Raw genomic sequence first — 24809 nt, forward strand, 5'->3', positions numbered from 1 at the left:
GATCATGATCACAACCCCAAGATCATGACCTGAGGTGAAATCAAGAGTCGGTTGCTTAACCGACTGAAACACCCAGGTGCCCCTGTGAATCTTTTCATTGTTTAAATAATCTGTTGGTATCTTTCACATTTCTGTTATTAACTTATACATTTTCTCTTTCTTTTGTTTAATATCACCAGGGATTTAGCAGATTCTTGTTTGTTCAAAAAAAAAAAAAAAAAACCAACTATAAAAAATCAACTAACTTCCTTTGTTCATGTTCTTTAGTCTGTTTTTTCTATTTCATTAATTTCTATATTGACATTTATTATTTTCTCCTTTCTTTATCATCTGGGTTTAATTACATAGTCTCTCTCCATGGCTTTATGCTTAGGTATTGATTTTATGCCTCTCACCTTTTATAAACAACTAGTATTTTACATTCCGTACTGAGCATAAGTTTATTTCCCCTTCCTACGTGTTGACATTTCACATTTTCATTACTAATCAACTAAACTATCTTTTAATTTGTATCATAGATTTTTAGGTAACTGTGAGACACTTAGAGATATGTTTTCTGATTTCCGAGCATATGATAATTTTCTCATTATCTTTATTTTTTTAATTTTTTAAAAAAGTTTATTTATTTATTTATTTAGAGAAAGAACACAATCAGGGAAGGGGGAGAGAGAGGTAGTGAGAGAGCATCCCAAGCAGTCTCCCCACTGTTGATGCAGGGCTCAAACTCATGCACCATGAACCGTGAGATCATGACATGAGCTGAAACCGAAAGTCAGACACTTAACCAACAGAGCTACCCAGGGGCCCCTCATTATCTTTATTTTTAATTGATTTCTTGCCTAATAGCAACATAGAGAACATTTTTTTTTATTATTTGAAATTTTTGAGACTCATTTTTCATCACAAAAGACATGATTTTTTTTCATATCAATATTACATTTGGGCTTGAAAAATATTCTGAATTTTTGAATTTAATGCTTTATGATGTCAAGTTTTTTTAATGTTGTAGTTCTTTGCTATTTGTTTTCCAATAATCTCACCCTAAGATTTTGAAATGGTTTATTTCTCCTCTCAGTTCTATTGATTTTTATTTTATATATTTTGGAACTGTGTTATTAAGTAACTAAAAATATTAATTTTTAATTGCATTTATATGTAATTAATTATACATTAATTTTATATTATTTCTTTGTTCTGGCTACTAGTTATTTCTCCTTATCCTTCAGTTCTCTTTATCTCTTTGCTTTTAATCTCTTTTGCTACTTTAATTCAAATAAAAATTTTTCATTACCCCATATTGCTCGCAGAAAATATATGGTGGGTGTTTTATCTTACCCTCTTTGTACAAAATGTAAGCACCTTAGAATACTTTGTCTACTCATTTTCTCCTGCATTTGTGATAATTTTCTATGAGTTTTAATTCTTCATATTTTTAATGACACATTATTAAGATTATTGTTTTAGACATTCAATATTAATTTTGACTTATATAAATTCATACCGACTTTGCTTCCATTCCATTGCCACATGGATCACTTCCCTATTTTTTAATTTTTAAAAAATTTTGTAAAGTTTATTTATTTATTTTGAGAGAGAGAGAGAGAGAGAGTGCATGAGCAGGGGAGGGGAAGAAAGACAGAGAGAATCCCAAGCACAGAGTCTAACTGGGGGCTCAAACCCACAAACCGTGAGCTCATTACCTAAGTAGAAATCAAGAGTCAGAGGTGTAGCTGATGGAGCCACCTAGGCGCCCCTGGATCACTTCCCTATGAACTCTCACTCCAACAGTGAGAAATCTGCTGTCCATCATCAGCTACCCTTTTAACTAGCTGTTCAATCCCAGTAGACGTGCACAGCGGCACCAGAATTGTTAAACAGCACCCCCACGGAAAACAGCCTTATTCAATGAGACCGACACCATTTTATTTTCCCTTTATTCTTACACTGAACTCATTTCCAAACTTGCTTAGGTCAGGACATCTTGAACTCATTTCCAAACTTGCTTAAGTCAGCACATTTTTCCCTAACCCACTTCAGTGAGGTCGTTCATGCATTTGCAATACACTTTGATTGTTGTGCCACATTCTGGATTCCATCCTGGAAAGTTCTGTGGTTACTGACAAATGCATAGTGTTGTGTATGCAAAACTATAGTATGGTACAAAATAGTTTTGCTACTCTCAAAAAATTTCCTCTGCTTCATCTATTCAATTTTTACCTCTCTATAATTTCTGGCAACCATGCATTATTTATTGTCTCTCTAATTTTGCCTTTTCAAGAATGCAGTGTAATTATAGTCATATAGCCTGTAGCATTTCAGATTAGCTTCTTTCATTTAGAAGTATGCATTCGATACATCCACGTCTTTTTTGTGGCTCAAGAGCTCACTTCTCTTTACTGCTGACTACTGTTGCATTGTATGGATGTACCACAGCTTAATTCATTTTTCTATTATAGAACTTCCATAACACCAGTATACAGGTTTTTTTGTTTGTTTGTTTGTTTGTTTTTGTGGCAATTTAAATGTTAAATTAGCTGGGCAACTACCTAGATGCAAGAGTTTTGGAATGCATGATAGAACTTTAGCTTTGAGGAAACCAAAACAAAATTATAGAAAACTGCCAAACTGTCTTGCAGGGTGTCTGTGCCATGATGGATCCCCCAACTCCCCCGCCTCTGCCCGCCCCAGCAATGAAGGAAAATTCCTGTTGCTCGCCTGTGAGTGGTATTTTTAGTTATTGAGTTTTAGCTTTTCTAAGTGTGTAGTTATTTTTACCATCTCCTTATTTTGATCTAATTTAATTCTTCTTGTCACTTGTATATTTTCATGTGTGTGTGTGTGTGTGTGTGTGTGTGTGTGTGTGTGTGTGTGAGGCTTCTCTGTTTAGATCATTTGCTCATTGTTTAATTGGGTTGTTTGCTTTCTTATTACATTTTTAAGAGTTCTCTGTGTACTTTGTAATATAATTTCTTTACCAGATCGGTGTTTGTAAATATTTTCCCTAATCTGTATCTTGTCTTTTCATTTTCCTAATAATGTTTTGCTCAAAGAAGTTTTTAATTTTAATAAAGTCCAATTTACCCAATTTTTCTTCCATTTACTAACGTTTTGATGTTGTATCTAAAAACTCATCACTGAACCTATAGGATTTTCTCCTTTGCTGCTTTTTAGAAGTTGTGTATTTCTGTATTTTACATCTATAGTTCCTTTGATCTTATCTTTATAAATGATGTAAAGTCTGTGTCTAGGTCTGTGTTTATGTATATGGAAATCCAATTTTTCCAAGTCCAGTTGTTCTAAAAGTTTCTTCCATTAATTACCCTTCTTCCTTTCTCAAAGATCAATGGATTGCATTTGTTTGGCTCTTTCTGGGCTCTCCCTGCTGTTTCATTGACTATGTCTATTCTTTCAACAACATCACACTGCTTTGACTACTGCAGTTTACAGGAAGTCTTGAAATTGGGCAGCATGAGTCTTCCAAATTTGTCCTTTTTCTTTAGTATTGTGTTAGTTTTTTGTCTCTCCATATACACTTAAGAACCAGTTTGCCACTGTCTTTGAACTAGCTTTTGGGAATTTTGAATGGGGTTATGTTGGATCGATAGATCAAGTTGTGAGCAATTCATATCATACTGTTGAGTCTTAAAATCCATGAAAACTAACTATGCATTTATTTAGATCATCTTTGATTTCTCCCAGCAGAGTATTACAGTTTTCTGCATATAAACATTTTTCATTTGTGTTAGAGTTATACGTAGGTATATCACTTTATTGGGTGCTATTGTAAATGTCATTACCTAAATTTCAGATTCCAATTGTTCATTTGTGATATATAAAAAAGCAATTGAGATTTGAAAATTAACTATTAAACTCATTAAAACTTAAACTATAACCTTGTTAATAGTCCTATTATTTCAGTATTTCTTTTGGGTAGGAATTTTTAAATCTTGCCATCCTATAAATTAAAACAGCTTTAAGAAATCCATATATTTATTTTTTTAACCATAAAAATATGTTCTGTTCAAATTTCCTCTTTTCCTTGAATCAAAGTATGTTTTCTTGCTTTTCCCATGATTGTTCATTATAATTTATTTACCGAGAAAAATTAAATATTTATATAACATTTATTATTAAATTTATATTAATTTAATGGTTATAAATATTTGTTTAACTTAATATTCATCCTTCTTAACCTTCAATGATCATTAGGTAATTATTTCTTTGGAATAAATTTGTAAAATAACTCCTAGTGAAAATGAAGGGAAATTTGTTAAAGTACCAATGATTTTAAAATTTTAATTTAGAAAGAAACAAAAATTAATATATTTTTGATCAGTTAAATTTCTGTTTTCTTTAATTTGAATCAATACATCAATTGAGTTATATTTTACTATTTTGCATAATCATATTAATGAAAATTCAATTTGTTGAAACGTCTAACAAGAACTCCCTTACTTTTGACTGTGTCTGTAGTTAAGAAATAAACCCTTTTTAGTTTTTGCAAGTATCAACCGACAAAGTGTTATTATTCAAGTTCTGTTCTCAAAAACCACTGTATAGGGTATCACATACTTGCCAGATTTGGAAGAAAGAGAATGTAAAAGAACATTGGCAAGACCAGAGAAGTCGATCTCCAAGCAGAAACTTAAATATTGGTCTTTTCTAGATCTTATCTTCATGCTTTATGACAGTCCATGATGGATGAAACTCATGAGCATTTATTTTAATTCACAAGTCCCATTTTTGTCTGAAGAGCTTCTTGATAAGTTGACATATCAGATGCAAATAAAGAGATAAACAGATTGAAACAAGAATGCATGTGCTACACATTTTCTATTTAAATCAAATGTCTACATTTCAAAATGTGACTTACAGCACATCAGGATGCAGAGTTGATTTCTCTGAGGAAAAAAAAAAACATAGATAGGACTCACTTTTCTTTATATTGTTTTCTATTCCCTTAATTTTGATAAGAAAAACTATTATCACTGTTTTATATCAAAATAATACAAGCATCCCTTGCTTTCCAAAAGTGAGCACCCCTTTTCACTAATACAGGTCTTTTGTAAAAGCAAAGTGGTGTAAGGCAAACTTTCAGAAAAAGGGGGGATACCTGTACTTGGACATACTCCACATCCATCAGCAAAGTGTACAATGTGTTAATTTGGCACATTTTTATATTGCAATATGATTACTCATGAGCATTAGCTAACACGTGTATCGTGTTCTGTAATGGCCATTTCTTTTTTTTTGTGTGTGAGAACATTTAAAGTCTAGTCTCTTAGCAACTTTAAAGTTTATGATACAATATTGTTCAATAGATTTCAATCTTTCTCTGTGCTTTGATTATGGCCACTTCAGTACTGTTCCGGTTGTCACCTTTACTTATGTCTTTAACACTCGGAGTGGTGGATTTCTGATGACCTGTCCTCCATGGTGAGAATGTCTAGTGACAAACATCTGTATCAGCATCCCTGTGGGCATTGTCAATAGCATCATATGTCCTGAAGGGTCTATCTCCGAGAATAAGTCATTGAGGACAAAATAGTTTTCTTCTCAATACTATATTTCTCCTACTAAGAAAGTAAGGTACATCAGGAATCCAAAACAGTCAAGTTCAGAGAAGCAGAGAGTAGAATGGTAGTGATCAGGGGCTGATGGGAGGAGGAAATGGGGAGATGTTGGTCAAGGGGTATGGTGTTTCTCTGAAGGTGTAATGTACAATAACGTGATTATAGTTAACAGTATTTTATTGTATTCTTAAAGTTTACTAAGAGGGTAGATCCTAAGTGTTATCACCACAAAAGAAAAAGAAGAAAAGCAAATGGTGGAGTGCCCGAGTGGCTTAATAGGTTGAGCAACTGACCCTTGATTTCAACTCAGGTCATGATCCCATGATCGTGGGAGCTCTGCACTGGGAGTGGATCCCGCTTGGGATTCTCTGTCTCCCTTTCTTTCTGCTCCTGCCTAGTTCATGCAAGTTTTCTCTCACTCTCTCTCTCTCTCTCTTCTCTCTCTCTCAAAGTAAATAAATAAGCATTTAAAAAAAATAAAATGGCAACTCTCTGAAGTGATACAGGTATTAATTAGCTTGGTTATAGTGACTACATCACAATATATGTGTATATAAAATAATTAAATTGTCTACCTTAAATATACACAAGTTTTAAATGTCAAATGAATACTTAATACTGATCTAAGAAAAGAAAATAAAGTACAGACAGTAATAAATTTTGAATCTGACCAGCTATTATGACAAAATGATACATTACTAACCATTATAAAATTGATAAAAGAAATATATTCAGAAAGTAAGTGTGTTTTGGGCCACCTGGGTGGCTTAGTGGGTTAAGTGTCTGACTTCAGTTCAGGTATGATCTCACAGTTCGTGAGTTTGAGCCCCACGATGGGCTAGGTGCTGACAGTTTAGAGCCTGGAGCCTGCTTTGGATTCTGTGTCTCCCTCTCTCTGCCTGCTCATGCTCTGTCTTTCTCTGTCTGTCAAAAATAAAGAAAAAAAAAAAAAAAGAAAGTAAGTGTGTTTCATATTATAAAATATAATTGAGATAAAATATTTTAAATAAAATAATGGTTAATGCGACCATTTGGAATTTTTCTGCACTGTCAAAACAGTGAAACACTACTTGCATATGTATATACATATTTAAATTTTTAATATGACCAGGGTTGAGGATTGGAACAAAGATTTGCAAAGCCTTGGCGAAATCCCCGAGGCAGAGGGGCGTAGGATCATATGTTGTGGTTGAGATGAGATCTTTGCGGTGAGTCTGACCTCACACAAGACTGCCCATCGTAGCTCTGTGTGGGCCACCAATGCAAAGGGGGGATAAGATGATGAGAAGAAGAGCTCCAAGAGTATCTGCTTTGGGTTACACATGCACACACACACACACACACACACACACACACACACACACTAAAATTTGCTTGCATGTCTTCTGTCTACAGTGACTTAGATAAAAGAATATATACTCTGTATCACCTTGAAATATGCTGTATATTTGTCCTTTAGTTACATAAGAAAGCACACCATTCTTTGATTGTCCCAATTATTATTCAGTGTGAGGTGATTCTTATGTAGCCAGTGAGTTTGAGCACGAGGGTTTAGGTACACAGATTAATGACCTCAGAGCCATTTGCATGGTTGGTGCTGTGATCAGTTTACTTCTTTTTTTGTTTGTTTGTTCAGCAGAGAATGCTTTGGAGGAAAAAAAAATGAGACGTACTAAGTAGAAAAATGGTCAAATAGAAAAAAAAAATGTGCTGTTTAACTGAGACACACTACACTGCTGTCTCTTTTAATCCGAAGTGCCAGTCTAGGCTTCTTCCCAGGGTGAAATTGGGCCAGGGAAGAGGACTAACTGACATAAATAAAGAGCACGTGCACCTCTGGACTGAAGACTGGAACATTTTGGAAATTCTGTATGGAGATGATGTCAAACAACTTTTTTAAGCCAAGAGTTAACTATCTGGCTCCACACTTAAATTCACTTCAGCTCAACCCATTTCTCCTTCACTCCACTTCTCCCTTTTTGAGAAATGTTCAAACATGCTTAGCTAGGGATATTTTTTAACTCCTCTCAATTCTTGAGGAACTTGTTGTAAATGGCTTTTCTAATATTACAGTTAAGTTTTGTTAGTAGATACTATTATTTACATTTGTATATATTTATTTTAGATCTCCAAATAACTAATTAATCTCTTGAAGTTGGTGCTTTATGCCACTTTAAGCTCTAAACTAGAGTTTATCTAATGACTCTTCAATAATAGAAACCAAAAAAATATTAGAGTGAGACATTATTTTCTGTGTTTTAGGGGAGACCAAGCTTTTTAAAAATAAGAAATGTTTAAAAATAAGGAAACCGTAGGGATGCCTGTGTGCTCAGTTGGTTGAGCATCAACTCTTGATCTCAGCTCGGGTCTTGATCTCATGGTCTTGAGATCTAGCCCTGGGATATCAGGCCCCACGTTGGGTGCGGAGCCTGCTTGAGATTCTTTCCCTCTCTCTCCCTCTGCCCTCCATCTCTGTCTCAAAAAGAAAAAAAAAATAACAGGTGTTAAGGTGAGTTGCCTTTTATAATTTATAAAATTTAAATTATATATATGTATATATATACATATATATGTATATGTATGTATGTATATGTATGTATATGTATATTAATATATATATATATTAAATTATACATATGTGTGTATATATATATAAATAAATATATATAATATATTTAAAGTCAGAGTTTAGGAAACAGTGTTTTCCCAGAAAGTGATCCAAATAACTTGTGTAGTTTTAGCTATGAAATGTGACAAAATGTGGTTCAATAAATCTTTCCAAGGGATAAATGAGAACACAACTGAGTCTACAGTCAGCAAGGAATTTGTAATTAAGCCATACTTACTTGTCAGACAATACATCTTTTCTGTCTTTTATATTTCATTTTTGAAGATGCTCATTAAGACAGTTTAGCTGTCCATTGTTGCAAAAATTGCTGAACTGAACATTGCCCTTTCTGCAACATCTAAACACAAATACAATAATTTCTACATGTCTATGGACAGCATTTTCAAAGCCTGTCACTGAATTCTCTCTCTTCACTTCACAGATTTCACCAGCTGCTGACCTTGGTTTGACTAGTTGTGCTAAATGTTCTGGATCTAACAGCTGTTCACTTAGGTCTTGATTTCATGGTCATTCCACCGTTGCCATGGGTACTCATCCAGTTTCTTTGCTTCCAGAGACAACACTTCTGTTCTTTTAACTATGCGTGAGAGTTTTTGTGAAAGTAAGTTTATTATTTGAAAACAGCTCTGATTTGGGCATGAGTATAGTATTATTGCTGATTTCCAAGGAAGGAAACAAAAATAAGACAAAATCTAGAATTTCCAGTGTTTCTTCAGAGTAATCACCAAGAAATCCTCATGTTATTAAGTGTACTTCTATTTGGAAAGAATATAAATTACATTTTTAATTTGGGCCACAACTAAAAAGTAAACCATGGAACTTCCTGATTCCTAGCCTCTGTGCTCCTTTTTCTCAACTAGGTGAGTAGCAAAACTGAACCATTAAATCTCTTTTACAAATCTACCGTTTATCTACTTCTTGGAAGATATTTGGAGAAATTTAAGAAGCTCTGATTTAAGATTCCATGATTATGAATCAATTTTATTATTGTTGCTCAGGTTTTATATTCTATTTCTCAGATTTTATCCAGTTCATCGAAGACTGGTTCAATAAATACATTATTATTCTCTCTTTTCTTAGCAACTAAGTAATAAAGATCTGACATTAAATTCTAGTTTGACATGTGGGCAGCCAAAATCTGGATAAATATTTCTATGATACCACCAATCTACCTGCTTAGATCTGTGTGGTAGATCATTGCTTCGTTGAACCCCCAATGAGTCGTATCTCCTAGAATCCATTATCTTGTGAAGTGGCCTCCTACACTGACTCTAGGCTTGGCCAATAGAACATTTGCAAGCATGATGCAAACAAAGCTTGACAAATGCTTACACATTAAGGATTTTTCTTTCAGAGCATTCCTTTCTGAAATCCAGCTGCCATGTTGTGAAAAAGCCCAAGCCAGCCACTTTGAGTCCCTGAACTCTGTAAATAAACTAACTCAAAACAGACATATTTAGGCATACATATAGTACAATAAATCTATAAAGATAAACAAGGGGATGATTATCAGAAAATATTTAAAAAGTGCTAAATTTTTGGATTTTGAAGTGTGTGAGGAATTTTTACCAAGAAGGGCAAAGAGATGTTAAAAGCGTAGATAATATTTTATCTTGACATGGTTTGAAAAATTTTATCATCTTTCAAAATATACACCTATCTCGGGGTGTTTGGATGGCTCAGTCGGTCAAGCATCCAACTCTTGATTTCTGTGTGGGTCATGATCTCACGATTTGTGGGATTGAACCCTGTGTCCATCTCTGTGCTGACAGTGCGAGCCTGCTTGGGATTCTCTCTTTCCATCTTTCTCTGCCCCTCCCTCAAAATAAGTAACATAAACTTAAAAAATATATACATCCATCTCATACACATTTTCTTATACAAAACATTTCACAATGAAAAAGAAATTTAATGACTTACTGTCACATATCAACAGCATAATTACTGTTAGAAACAGAATTATTGTAACTAAATTTTGCACAAGTATGTTGCAGTTGGCCGAGCATTTTCCCATGTATAATCTCTTTTACTTCTGCAATAGAATATCCTAAGGATGAAGATTTTATTTTTATCATACTTATAGACCATTTTTGTGCATTTGTATAGATGGATTTGATAAATTGCCCAAGTGATTGAAAAGCAATTAATGGAGGAGAACTCAAATTCCCTCTCTCTCTCTCTCTCTCTCTCTCTCTCTCTCTGTGTGTGTGTGTGTATATATATATATATATATATATATATATATATATATATAGTGAAGACAGATTCTTCCATGATACATTTATTCTGTATGCTTCCATGAGCATTTATTCTGATGCTCCTCTGACCGTGCTATTTCTAATACATTTTAATTGGGCACCTCAATGATTATAAGAAAAATAATTCTCACTTTTTATTAAACATTCCAAGTGTGTTTAAGTATTTTTATAAAATTACAGTTAAAAGTAAACAATAAAAATATGATATTTTTCCTAGTCATTACTAAAAAGCTTTATTGATTCTTATGACTTTCTAAAAGGGACATTTTTAAGTGGAGTCAGTTTTCAAGGGTGGATACATTGTTATGATTTCACTGGCGAGTAAAAGTCATGTATCTCATTTACTGAAGAGAGCTTATTTTGAAACATCATTCTGTTGTCTCCAACAGAGATTTATTCATAGAATAATGCTCTTAAGCTTACTGCTTTGTAAAAGTTTTAGAAACATTTTGAAACTACAAAGTGCATTCACTAATATTAAAACCTTGGAATGTCTTGAGCTACAGCCAATTTGTTTTAGAAGAAATTATGGCTTCTCAATCTTCAGGTGCTTCATTAAATTTTTCACTCCCATTTTTCACGAATCAGACCAATTCCACCGCATAGAAAGACATGTGGGGATGTTGTGAGCTATGGCAGATACTGTTGACATTTTGTCTGTTTTCCTGCACCAAGCTGGCTAATGCTAACAGCAGATCATGAATTCTTGACAAACAGTAGGGGAAAAATACATTAAGACCAAGAGTGATAGTGCTATGTCACTGCTGAAGCGCTGCACTCCATTCAAAATGTTAAGGCTGATTTTTCTCCTGGGCTTTATTTTCTGAATGGATGTTTATAGCCATCTTTGTGGTCTCTAACAAAATGAGAAAAGGACATGTCCCCTAATTCCTGCTGTGCTTTCATTTTTCCATCTAAATTCTTCTCAAATCCTACTTTTGATAATTATGTATTTCCTCCGCACCCTAAATCGTCAATACTCCTGTTTCCTTAAAGTCCATGGAGTTTATACCACACCACTTTGCCTTGATCCCGTTCAAAATGGCATTGATTTTGAATAATTTTGGGGAGTAAGAATAAGAGGGAATGCGGAACTGAAATCATTTAAAAATAATCTTTTGGATGAGTTGATAAAGGATTTTAGGGGAAGGGAATGTAAGATGATTTCACTATAGGAATCTGTATGATGGGATAATGGAGGTGCCAGCCATAGTCCCTGGGAATGATGAAGCAATTAGCTTGGTAGTGTAAGAAAACTCTGATTTCAAAGCAGGTGAAATTTAATAATTCATAGGGTTATGTGTGTGAGATTTCCAACTAAAAAGATAGGCATGAAATGACAGGCATAGATGGGAAATAATTTTAGATACAGAATCCAGTTATAAGCAGTTATATAAATCAAACAATATCATTGGTGGTATATTTAAAATATAATTTTTTCATATATAATTTTTCATATATAATTTTTCATATATAATTCTCAACTATATGAATTTTTATATAATATATATTTCATATATATAATTTCATATATAATTTTTCGTATATAATTTTTCATATATAATTCTCAACTATATGAAGCAAATATGAAGCAAAAACTGAAGCAATTATGATGTTCAACATGTATATAATATGCATCCTGAAATAAAGGGTATGAACTACTATAACTTGAACTTAAAAAAAAAAAGACTTGATTTTTTATAGAAGTTTCAAGTTTATAGCAAAATAGTGCAGGAAATAGGGATTTCCTATCTACCCTCTGCCCCTACACATGCGTAACTTCTCCCATTATCAACATCGCCCACTAGGGTGGTACATTTATTATAATTGATGAACCTACACTGACACATCATTATCCTGCGGAGTCCACAGTTTACATTAGGGTTCACTCTTGGTGCTGCACATTCCATGGGTTTGGACAAATGCATAATGACATGTGTGATATAAGAAATATATGTTTGTTCATTCAGATGACCAAAATATACTCCTCATATGTATTTGGTCTTTGTCCACAATTCTTACCTCACAGCTCCCCAAACCCTTGGAATTTCTTAAGTGTTGAGAATGATAAAGGTGTCTTTTGTTACATTAATGAAGGTGAGTTTTGGATCCCACCAAAGGGTGGAGGCTAATTGCCAGGAGGACCAACCATGTGACTAGACAGTTGGAACTTTCAGCCCCTTCCCCACTCCCCCGCCACCACCTGAGATCTCTGAGGAGGAGATAGGGGCCAGAGGTTGAATCAGCCAATAGCCAATGACTTATCAATTTTGGCTATGCACTGAAGACTCCATGAGAATCCAAGAGGACTGGGATCAGAGAGCTTCTGAATTGATGAACATGTGGAGATCTGGGGAGAGTGGTGCCTTGGACAGGGCATGGAACCTCCCGCCCTTTCCCCATAGCTCACCCTATGCATCTTTTCATCTGTTTGTTGATTCTTATCCTTTATCATATCCTTTAATAAACTGGTATACATAAGTAAGTGAATTCTGTGAGCCGCTCTAGCAAATTAAAACAACCTAAGGAGGAAGTCGTAGGACCCTCCAGTCTGTAGTCAGTTGGTCAGAAGGACCAGTAGTAGCCTGGGGCTCGCCACTGGCATCTAAAGTGGGAGGTAGAGAACAGTCTCCAGGACTGAGCCCTTAACCCATGGATCTAATGCTATCTCCAGGTAGTGTCAGAATTGAGTTGAATTCTCAGACACACTCCTGGTATCCGAGAATTACTTGGTGTTGTGTGGGAAGGAATCCATCCCCTCACTGGAATTGGGTCCAGGAATGCAAAAGGAACCTGTATTCACCATTATAGCATCTTACAGAATAGTTTCCGTGTCCTCAAAATCCTCTCTGTTCCACTTATTCATCGTCCCTCCCCCTTCCCCACCGACCTCTGGCAATCATTGATCTTTTTATTATCTCCAGTTTTTCCCTTTCCAGAATGTCATGAAGTTACAATGATATAGTATGCAACCTTCTCGGATTCACTTCTTTTTCTTATTAATATGCTTTTAAGATTATTCCATGTCTTTGCATGGCTTATTAGCTCATGCCTTTTTATCTACTTTTTATCTACTCTTTATCTACTCTATACACGCTTTTTCCCTAAACAATCAAAACCACCTGTGTCAACACCCTGCTTGAAAAGTACAGCTATGGGGGCACCTGGGTGGCTCAGTCGGTTAAGCGCCCAACTCTTGGTTTCTGCTCCGTCATGATCTCATGGTTTATGGGTTCAAGTCCCCCATCAGGCTCTGTGCTGACAGTGCAGAACCTGCTTGGGATCCTCTCTTTTTCCCTCTCTCTATGCCCCTCCTCTGTTTGCTTCCCCTCCCCCCAAACAAATCGATAAACTTAAAAAAAGAAAAAAATAACATTAAAAAAGTATAGCTATTAATTTTAGTGTAAAAGAATAATAACTGGGGAGAACTGTGATTGGAGAGAAAGGGATTTTTCTTTTCCTCTTTAAACTGAAATAAGTTGTTAGCCTTTGGCTACTGGTGTTTACAAATCAAAAAGCTGATTGTCATTGAAGTGTAAAGTTTTGTCCGCCTCTCAATACAAGTATTGTCAAAGCTAACCTAGAGTCTGAAATTCTTAATGAGAAGTTAAGGCAGAACAATTTGGAAACATAATACGAAGGTAAAATTTTATTAAAAGTTACAGAAGAAAGCTTTTCTTCAATGATTACAACATGTATCTTTTCTACTAAAAGACTCAGGGAAAGTAATCATGGTTTTATATCTATTCTCTCTATCTTACAGACATCAAAATGACATGTTTGGAGAATAAATTAATAGATATTGAAGAGGTCTTTTTTTGTGTGAACTTATAGTATATAAGTGTATATTTGGATGATCCTAGATGATATTTTGAAATAAAGCATTATGATAATTGATAGCTAGAGCTGTGTGGTCTCTTATGGATTGTGTCTGTTTGCTCTTTTTCTCACTGAGCGGTGAGAATTGACAAGCTGCCAGTTCTGTCTCAAAGATTTTTGACAGTTCGGGTTTTTTTGGTGATACATTATTAAAGGATGTAATAAACAACAAAAAGCTAGCTTTCTTTCCCCCCAAGAAATTGTGAGCATTTCTCCATTTTAAAATGTGTTGCAAGATAGAAGATGACAAGCCTACATTTATTTTGCATTTGATGATTTTCATTGTATCGCATTTAAAATGACGTCAATACATCAAAAACTCTGTAATACAAACACCAAGAACTTCTAATTTCTCTAGGTGAGGTCAGAAGTATTGTTTTGTTGTATTATCCATCTCCAAATCCCAGAAAAAAAAATCTCTTTGCTCTTACTGGTATATGCTCGTACTACGTGAACATCTGTTGACTTCCTGAATTATTTCAATCAACCTGATTAAAATCTGTTTACAAATCTTCAATAATTTGATGTGAACACAAACATTTCAGATCTAAGTCAACATAATTTAGTAAATAAATCTTGGCACATCTGGTATAATTAGTAAAGATAGTTCATACTTTTAATTAATTTGACTGGTTTCTGAGCCAAAATGGATATTTGAAATTACGACTCTTAAAATTCTTGGAAGTAACTCTGGTAACAAAAACTTTCACAATGACTTTTCCCAGCATCAAAGTTCACCTACTGTTTACAAATCAGTCATGACTTCATCTTATAGAGTGACCTGATCAAGTAATTTATATGACAATATTTTTTAAACATCTATTTATTTATTTTGAGGGAGAGCACATTCAAGTGGGGGAGGGGCAGAGAGCGAGAGAGAAAGAGAGAATCCCAAGCAGGCCCCATGCTCAGTGTGGAGCCCCATGTGAGTCTCGATCTCCTGACCCTGTGATCATCCCCAGAGCTGAGTTCAAGAGTCAGATGCTCAATTGACTGAACCACCCGGGCCCCCATATGACTCAGTTTAAGAGAGAATATTTTTATTCCATAATTGCACAGAATTAAAGTAGACATACTCAAGGTTGAAATGGACCTCAGTTAAATAGCTATGTCCCGCATATGATATACCCAGTTATTATCGAATTATTTTCCAAGAGGAGGAGGACATTACACTAGAAGAGAGAGTAAGATGATTTGAGGAGGTTGTTAGAATCCATTCATATAACAAAGGAAATGTGACCAATTGACAGTGCTGAAGAGACAGGAAGTAGACTCAAAATCAAATTTAAATATGGAATTTGAGAACAAGATGTTAAAAACAAGAGCAACCAATAGAATTTAAGCTATAAGTAGTTAGTGAGAAGTCCACACAGTTGACTATTTTCTTAGGTCTACTCCATCCATACCAGTTGAGTATTACTTCTGGAGATGGGAGAGGTATGCCTATGCTCAAGTTTGCTTATGTTTGAAATTGAAAAAAATACTATATTTCTAGTGGTCTTAACTGACTTCTTATTCCAAGACGATAAGTGGTTCTATTCAAAATTAATTGTCATAGAGGAACATTCTTCTCTTTATCTTGCTTGGGCTTCTTGATCGCAGTACATATAATGACCATTGTTGAGGTAACATCAGACAAATAGAATAAAGCTCTCAAATTAGTGAAATAATGTTTGACAAAGTTTTAAATTAATGCTGGTATCAGGGCGCCTGGGTGGCCTAGTCAGTTTTGCGCCTGACTCTTGGTTTAAGTTCGGGTCGTGTTCCTCCAGCTTCGTGGGTTTGAGCCCCACACTGGGCTCTGCAGCGACAGCATGGAGCCTGCTTGGGATTCTCTCTCTCCCTTTCCCTGCCTTCCCCCGCTCATGCTGTCTCTGTCTCTCTCAAAATAAATACATAAAACTTTTTCAGAAAAACAAACAAACATAAGTTAATACTGGTATCTTGTAAAGGTAATTTAAAAATTTAAATAATTAAAAAATTTTTTTAAGTTTTTATTTTAATCACCTGGTGCTCATCACGACAAGTCTACACCCTAATCCTTATCATTTATTTCATCCATCTCCTGCCCACCTGAAAGTTCTGAAAAGAAAAGAAAAGAAAGAAAGAAAGAAAGAAAGAAAGAAAGAAAGAAAGAAAGTAAGTTTTATGGAGAAACAGGTTAAGTCTAAAAACTCAACAGACTGTTTCCAGCTTGTTCCCACACATCTTTACCTCAACAGCAAATATTCTGTTTTGCATTAAATACTGATGTTGTGATAGTTGACCTGTAGACTATATTCATTTAGGTGAAGTCCTTTTCTAAAGGTTCATAGTATAAAGGTGGACACTTGCTTTTTTTTATGTAGGGAACTATATCTGGTTATTCTTCAAGCATCTACGTTCTATCTGTCATTAGAGCTTCAAGATAATTATGTATTATTATTATTATTATTATTATTATTATTATTCAGGCATTCTCTTGTGAGAAGCAACCACCATTCATGTAGGTTCTTCTAGTTTTAGGCTAGGGTACCAACCATGGGCTGATCTGAACCGTCTACTCCATTTTCTTTGCTTTCCTCTTACTGCCATGAACATGACTGTCTTTGTATATCTTGTCTGGGCCTTTCTACCCTCTTGCCTCTCTGGAGGTTGGATTTAGCTCCTGGTCAATTGGGAGTCTATGTTAATGTGTTCCTACATTCTCAACTGCATGTTTGTAGGCTTTGAAAAGAATTTCAGGAGGGAGTTGCAACTTCTGCCAAAACTCTGTCCACTGAGTAACAGTCTGAATCTCGGTCTTAAGCACTGTTCATCCAGGATGCCTCTCCTCAGTATGCTGATGGCTCTGAGTTTATTAAATTTTGTGTCATGCCCTGTGTGCCATAATTAAATACAGGCCACAACAAATGCTTTATTAGAATTAAGATTACTGCATTTCAATGCAGAATATCAAAAAATAGGTGACCTGAACTAAATTATTTCACTGTTCGCATTCCTTCGCAGAAAGACATATATACTGCTGAGTTCGTGGTGACTATAGAAATAAAGAGGGGTTCAAAAGAGAGATGAATGACAAAGAAAAGAAAGGACAATATTGATCTAAAAGTAACAATTTATGAAAAGCAAATTCAATCAAAAATTGTGTTGTACACAAAAATTGAATACAATAATATCCCGCCATCATTCTTGTAAATGAAGTATAAGTGTGATAAGATGAAAATTGTATATAAAAATCAGTGACTGACTCTGGTCAAAGCAGCAGGATATATAAATATTTACAAGGAAACTTAAAAACATTGCCTTTGCACTAACTTAATGAGGTTGCAAAGAATGACTGCTGGCGTTAGTTTCGTAATCATGTGCCAGATCTCAAATGTTAAGGTGATAATTGCTGAAGGCTACAACTATTGTTGTAATTAGCTCATCTTTAAGGTCTCATGCCTATGACAGACACTTTTGATGTGCTGCTTATTCTGGCCAAAGCCTAGGACCAAAGCTAATCCAGGCTTCACTTACTATTTATATTTTCATATACTTTTGAATAAAAAAGTTGTTGGGTGGTCTACATATCATTAAGTTAAATTAAAAGTTAGACAATCAAGTTTGCCTATCTACTTATATGATTGACTTAGGTAAATGATATTTATAAAACATGTACATAATAATTTAAAGACTGCCATATGTTGCTTGAGTCAAATTATTAAAATAAAGAAATCAATAAAATAGATATATTGAAGATAGGATTTTAAAATTACGACTGGGAAAAGAGAGGGAGACAAACCACAAGAGACTCTTAATGATAGAGAGCAAACAGGGTTGATGGTAGGAGGTGAGTCAGGAGAGGGACTAGATGGGTGATGGCTATTAAGAAGGGCACTATTTGGCTATTGTTGAGAGTGCTGCTATAAACATTGGGGTACAAGTGTCCCTATGCATCAGTACTCCTGTATCCCTTGGGTAAATTCCTAGCAGTGCTATTGCTGGGTCATAGGGTAGGTCTATTTTTAATTTTCTGAGGAACCTCCACACTGCTTTCCAGAGCAGCTGCACCAATTTGCATTCCCACCAACAGTGCAAGAGGGTTCCCGTTTCTCCACATCCTCGCCAGCATCTATAGTCTCCTGATTTGTTCATTTTGGCCACTCTGACTGGCGTGAGGTGATATCTGAGTGTGGTTTTGATTTGTATTTCCCTGATAAGGAGCGACGTTGAGCATCTTTTCATGTGCCTGTTGGCCATCCGGATGTCTTCTTTAATAAGCCATACAGAGAAAGACAGATACCATATGTTTTCACTCTTATGTGGATCCTGAGAAACTTAACAGAAACCCATGGGGGAGGGGAAGGAAAAAAAAAAAAGAGGTTAGGGTGGGAGAGAGCCAAAGCATAAGAGACTCTTAAAAACTGAGAACAAACTGAGGGTTGATGGGGGGTAGGAGGGAGGGGAGGGTGAGGATGGGTATTGAGGAGGGCATCTTTTGGGATGAGCACTGGGTGTTGTATGGAAACCAATTTGACAATAAATTTCATATATTGAAAAAAAAAAAAAAAAGAAGGGCACTAGTTGAGATGAGCACTGAGTGGTGATGAGTCACTGAATTCTACTCCTGAAGCCAAGATTGCACTGTATGTTAACTAACTAAAATTTAAATAAAATAGTAAACAGGACTGCCCTATGACACATACATACATACATATAAATAAATAAAATTACAACCTGAAACATTTGAGGCCATATCTTAATTAACCGCTCAGATATTTTGTTAGGTAGTTTTTTGGTCAGTATCGACACTTCATCATAAATACATTATTATGTGAAAAACTTTGAAAGTATGTATTCTCCTTCTTAGTTTTAAATAAAAATGCCATACTCAAATGGCCTTATATGTGAAAGCATATTTCTGATACTATTTATAAATCCTCCATGAGGTGAATTGCTATGCTTCTGTTCATTAGTCTCCAAGAAAAGGGAAAACCTATTTTAAGGTACACATCTGGGAACACTGGAATTCTACATATGCAGTGTTTTCCTAAATGTTTAATACTACCAATTGAAAATTCATATGCTGTCTCTTTATTAGAGTAACCCGGACATCAATAATGCAAGTTGGGCTTTTCATTTTTATAAAACAGTATAAGAATGCTTCCTCACTCTGACATCAACCAAAATAAATACCACTCTACCTAATCAAATGGGGAACTCTTGCCAGGATTTTAATGTAGTAGGTAGTTAGGCATAATGTTATAATGTCATTTTCAGTGTAGAGTATCATTCAGGATTTACTAACAATGAAGCATAGTAAAACATACAACCCTCCATAGTAAAGGAGGATTGAAAATACCTGGGTGTAAACAATAGCTCAACTAATTCTACTGATGGAAAATTATGAGAATGAACACCTGCAGGTGTCATTGTCCCCATATGTGATATCATAGTAACAGTAAGATTTTTATAATTGCTCTGAAAATTATAAATATCATAAAAATGCAAAAAATAATGGTATACAAATAGTTAAAACTAATAGTTTTAATTAAGTTTCAAAAGTACATAATTAAGATGGCGAGAGGGGTGCCTGGGTGGCTCAATCAGTTGAACAGCTGACCTTGGCTAAGATCATGATCTTGAGGTTCACAAGTTTGAGCCCCTCATTGAGCTCTGTGCTGACCTCTCAGAGCCTGGAGCCTGTTTTAGATTCTGTGTCTCCCTTTCTCTCTGCTCCTCCTCTGCTCATGCTCTGTTTCTCTCTCTTTCAAAAAATAAACAAACATTGAAAATAATAATAAAAAAAAAGATGGTGAGATTAAAAAGTAAAAAAAAAATAGGGGTGCCTGGGTGGCTTGGTCAGTTGAGCATTAGGTCATGATCACAGAATTTGTGGGACTGAGCCCTGCCATCTGTGTGCAGCCTGCCTGAGATTCTCTCTCCCCTCTCTCAGCCCCACCCCTGCTCACATGTGTACACATGTGTGATCTCTTTCTCTCTCAAAATAAATAAATAAACATTTAAAATAAAATAAAATGAAAAGTAAAAATAAAGACAGATTTTAGGATAGGAGCAATAAAGGGGAAGAGGAAATAAACAGAAAAAAACAAAAATATGAGAAATCAGACTTTATATGGACACAAATAAAAAACAGAGATGAGATACAAGACAAAACAATATTTTTATTTTTATTTTATTTTATTTTTTTTAATTTTTTTAACCTTTATTGATTTTTGAGACAGAGAGAGAGAGCATGAATGGGGGAGGTTCCGAGAGAGATGGAGACACAGAATCTGAAACAGGCTCCAGGCTCCAGGCTCTGAGCTGTCAGCACAGAGCCCGATTTGGGGCTCAAACTCACGGACTGTGAGATCATGACCTGAGCTGAAGTCGGACTCTCAACCGACTGAGCCAACCAGGCGCCCCCAAAACAATATTTTTAAAAAAGAATGGGGGCGCCTGGTTGGCTCAGTCTGTTGAGCATCTGACTTTGGCTTAGGTCATGATCTCAAGGTTTGGGGGTTCAAACCCTGCATAGAGCTCTGTGCTGACAGTGTGGAGCCCGCTTCAGATCCTCTGTTGCCCTCTCTGCACCTCCCCTGCTCACCCTATCTCTCTCTCAAAAATAAAATAAACATTAAAAAAAAAAAGAATGTGGGGCAGAAAGAAAATTAAAAAAAATAAAAAGAGTAGAGGATAACGAAAGCGACAAAAGAAAGAAAAGGAATTGAAAGAAGAAAAAATAGAACAAGTAAGGAAAGAAAATGTTCCATTTCTTACATTCCCCTTTACAAAAATCCTCCAACCTCACCCTAGGTTAACAGGCTAGTTTTGCTTGAAATTCTATTCATATGTGATCCCGAACACGACACTCTACCTTTTGGATATTCTGTTGAACCTCTTGTTCCGTTTTATTTTGCATTTAATTTTAATAGATGGGGAAAAACTGTTGTATCCCATTCATTTCTGAAGCCATATCTTCTACTTGGATTCTAATTAGATGCCAGGAAATGTGTTAAAATTAAAATTAAGTATTACATTTAATGAAAATATATAGTTTTCACCACTTTCTAGGGTGATAATTGATGTATAATAAACTGCATTTATTTAATGTGTGCTATTTGCTGAGTTTTGACCTATCTAGATACTGGGAAACCATCAGTATGATCAAAATAAGGTACATTTTGCTCATCCTCAAAAGTTTTCTTGTGCCCATCTGTAATATGTCTTTCCTTCTGTTCTTCTTTCTAGAAAATCACTGATCTGTTTTCTTTTAATATAGATTAGATTTTATATTCTAGAAGTTTATCAAAATGAGTTTACACAGTATATACTCAGTATTATATTATCCAACTTCTTTCACTCAGAGTAATTATTTTGAGAGCTCTCTATACTGTTGCATATCACAGTTTTACATTTTAACCATTTTAATGAATAGAAGGTGGTTTCAAGTTGTGACTTTAATTTTAAATGACCTTAAATGTGTAGAACATTTCATTGTGTTTACTGGCAATTCATATATCTTCTTAGGTGACCTGTCTGCCCAGATCTTTTTGACCATTTATATCAGATTGTTTTATTATTATCACTGTTTCAAGAGTTCTTTATATTTCAAGAAAGTTGCTCCCTGTGTGTGGTCCACCTTTTAATTTCTTGAATTTTAGTTATAAAAAATCCAATTTATGTTTTTGTTTATTCTTATGATTTGCTTATCTCATGTTTTAGCAAAGAAATCTTTCCATGTTCAAATGTTTTCACTCATGTTTCTACAATTTTCTATTTTTAGGTTTTACATTTAGGTGTGTGATTCATTCCAACGTATGTGTGTGTGTGTGTGTGTGTGTGTGTGTGCATGTGTTAATGCTTGATGATTATTGTTTTCCATAGGAACAATCAGTTGAATTTACACAATTTTTGAAAAAACATTTATTTCCTGAATGGCGTTGACACTTGTTGAAAATCAAGTGGGCCCATACATTAGGTTAGTCTAGAACTCTTTATGATTTTTAGTAAACTCTTTGTAATTTTTAGCATAAAATCCAGCTGGAATTTGATTTAGATTGTGTTTAACCTATATACGAATTTATGGGTAATTGGCATCTTAAAAAAATACTGGTTCTTCTGATATATTAACAAGTATATATCATAATTATCCATGCCTTTTTTCATTTGTCCTTGTACTGTTTTGTAAATTTCCCTGTAAAGATACTGGACATGGTATGTTAGATTCACTCTACAGTATCCCATAGATTTTTGAGCATAGCTTTTTGAGCAAATGGAATTTTTAGAATTTATTTTTTGCTAATTATCCAGTACTAATATATAAGAACAAAATTGATTTTTGTACAACTTTATATCCTTGCTAAATTATTTTCTTTCTAGAACTGATTTGTAGATTTCTGGAGTATTCTATGTAATAATATTATATCAAATTAGAGAAAGTTCTATTTCATCATGAATTGTATGGATTTTATTTTAATTTCTTTTATTATAATGGCTAGAATGACCAATAAAATCCTGTATAGAAATGGTTAAATTTGGCAAATGTGCCTTTTTTTTAGATATATTAGAAGGAAACAATTTAATGTTTCATAATTATACATTGTTAGTGGTTGAATTTTCATAAATGTTTTTTATCAGCTTGAGTATATTTCTTATTATCTTAGTTTGCTTAGCGTTTAAAAAAATCATGAATGGGTATTAAATTAAACTTGTATTGTTCTGTTAATATGATAAATGCATTTATTGATTTTTGAACATTAAGTAACTTTGCATTCCTGAGGGTCAATCTCCGGCAGTAAAAGAAACTTCCTAGTGAATTATATGATTTTGGACCCTAAGGGCAAAGAGCAATGAAGAAACACCTACTCAAGGAAATCTATGAAAATTCAGTTGGAGGGGCGCCTGGGTGGCTCAGTGGGTTAAGTGGCAGACTTTGGCTGAGGTCATGCTGCCACGGTCCATGGATTCGAGCCCTGCGTTTGGCTCTGTGTTGACAGCTCAGAGCCTGCGTGGGATTCTGTGTCTCCCTCTTTCTCTGCACCTCCCCCATTCACACTCTGTCTCTTTTTCTCTCTCAAAAATAAATAAATATTAAAAACAAATTTTTAAAAAAGACAAATTTGTTTATAAAAAAAGAAAAGACAATTCAGTAGGGAAGTTTAGGGAACAGAAGAGTTGGGAGGGGCCCACATAAAGTCCAGAAATATCGAACACAGACCTTACACACAATTCCTTCAAAGAAACCAATTTAGGGCCTAGCTCAAAACAAAAGAGCAATCGGCAGGCCATTGGTGCAGTGTCACAGCTTTGTAGAGTCAAGAGGAGAGGGAGACCTGTACCACTGTCATCCCAGGGTGACTGTGCCAACAGTCAAAGTCCTGCCTCCCTGAGGAGCAACATCCAAGGCTTCACATGCAGCGTGGAGTCACAGAAATACTCCAAACCATCATTAAACACTACAAAAAGGAAATAACCAGAAGCCCTGGAAGAAAGGGTACCTGTACCCAGATTTTCCATAAAGCATTGCCTAAAATGTCAGGTTCCCGTTAAAAAAAAAAAAAGCCAAAAAACCCCACAAAAACAAAACAACAACAACAAAAACAACAACCAAACCAAAACAAACCAAACCAAAACAACAACAACAAAAAGCTGTCATGGGGCCTTCAAAGAAATAGGAAAGTATGGCCCACACGCCAGAAAAAAAGGGGCAGGAGATACAAACTCTCTATGAGAGTGCCCGGATGTTAGATTTAAAAATATTAACTCTAAGTAGGCTCTGAAAAGTTAGGCATGTATATTGTAATCTTGGGCACAATTACTGAAAACTAATAGAAAGAATTTTGGCCAAAAAACAAGTTGTAGGTGATATAAAATAGCCTATTAATATATTAAAATAATGACAAAAAAAGGAAGGAAAGAAAAACAATGGAATAAAAATGAGAACACGATACATAGTAAAAGTAAAAGATTGACTCCATCTTTTCCGTAGTTTATTAAAGGTTAATATTATAAGCCTCTGTTTACAAGGCACCTGGCGACATAAGTGACTCAAAAAGCAAAGCTCAGCTACATGGCGTCAACAGAAGGTACAGTTTTAATGTAAATGTAGCTATGAAAGTAAATGAATAAAAAAGATAACACATTCAAATAGTATGTATGATATTAGTCAAACAGAACTTAAAAGAGAGCGTATCACTAGAGAGATAAAGGGATGTCTTATAATGATCGAAGGGACTGATTTTAGACCAGACTGATACATGCGGTTCAGTTCAGGTATTTAACATTTGTGGTACAGGTTTGGGTCTGCGTGCCCATGTAGAAGCCAAGTTGAGAACTGTGTCTGTTCACATCAGAATTACTGGATTTCCTTCTTGGGCTCTCTTCTCTCCAAAATTCCCTGCTCACCTATCTGTCACTGTGCCTTCTTTCCCTAGTTTCTATGTCCAGAAAGAAGGCAAGTTTCTATCAAAGTTGTAGCAGCTCATCTGGTCCCCTGCTCCA

The sequence above is a fragment of the Panthera leo genome, chromosome A1, assembly GCF_018350215.1.
Source record: "Panthera leo isolate Ple1 chromosome A1, P.leo_Ple1_pat1.1, whole genome shotgun sequence".
Taxonomy (NCBI): domain Eukaryota; kingdom Metazoa; phylum Chordata; class Mammalia; order Carnivora; family Felidae; genus Panthera; species Panthera leo.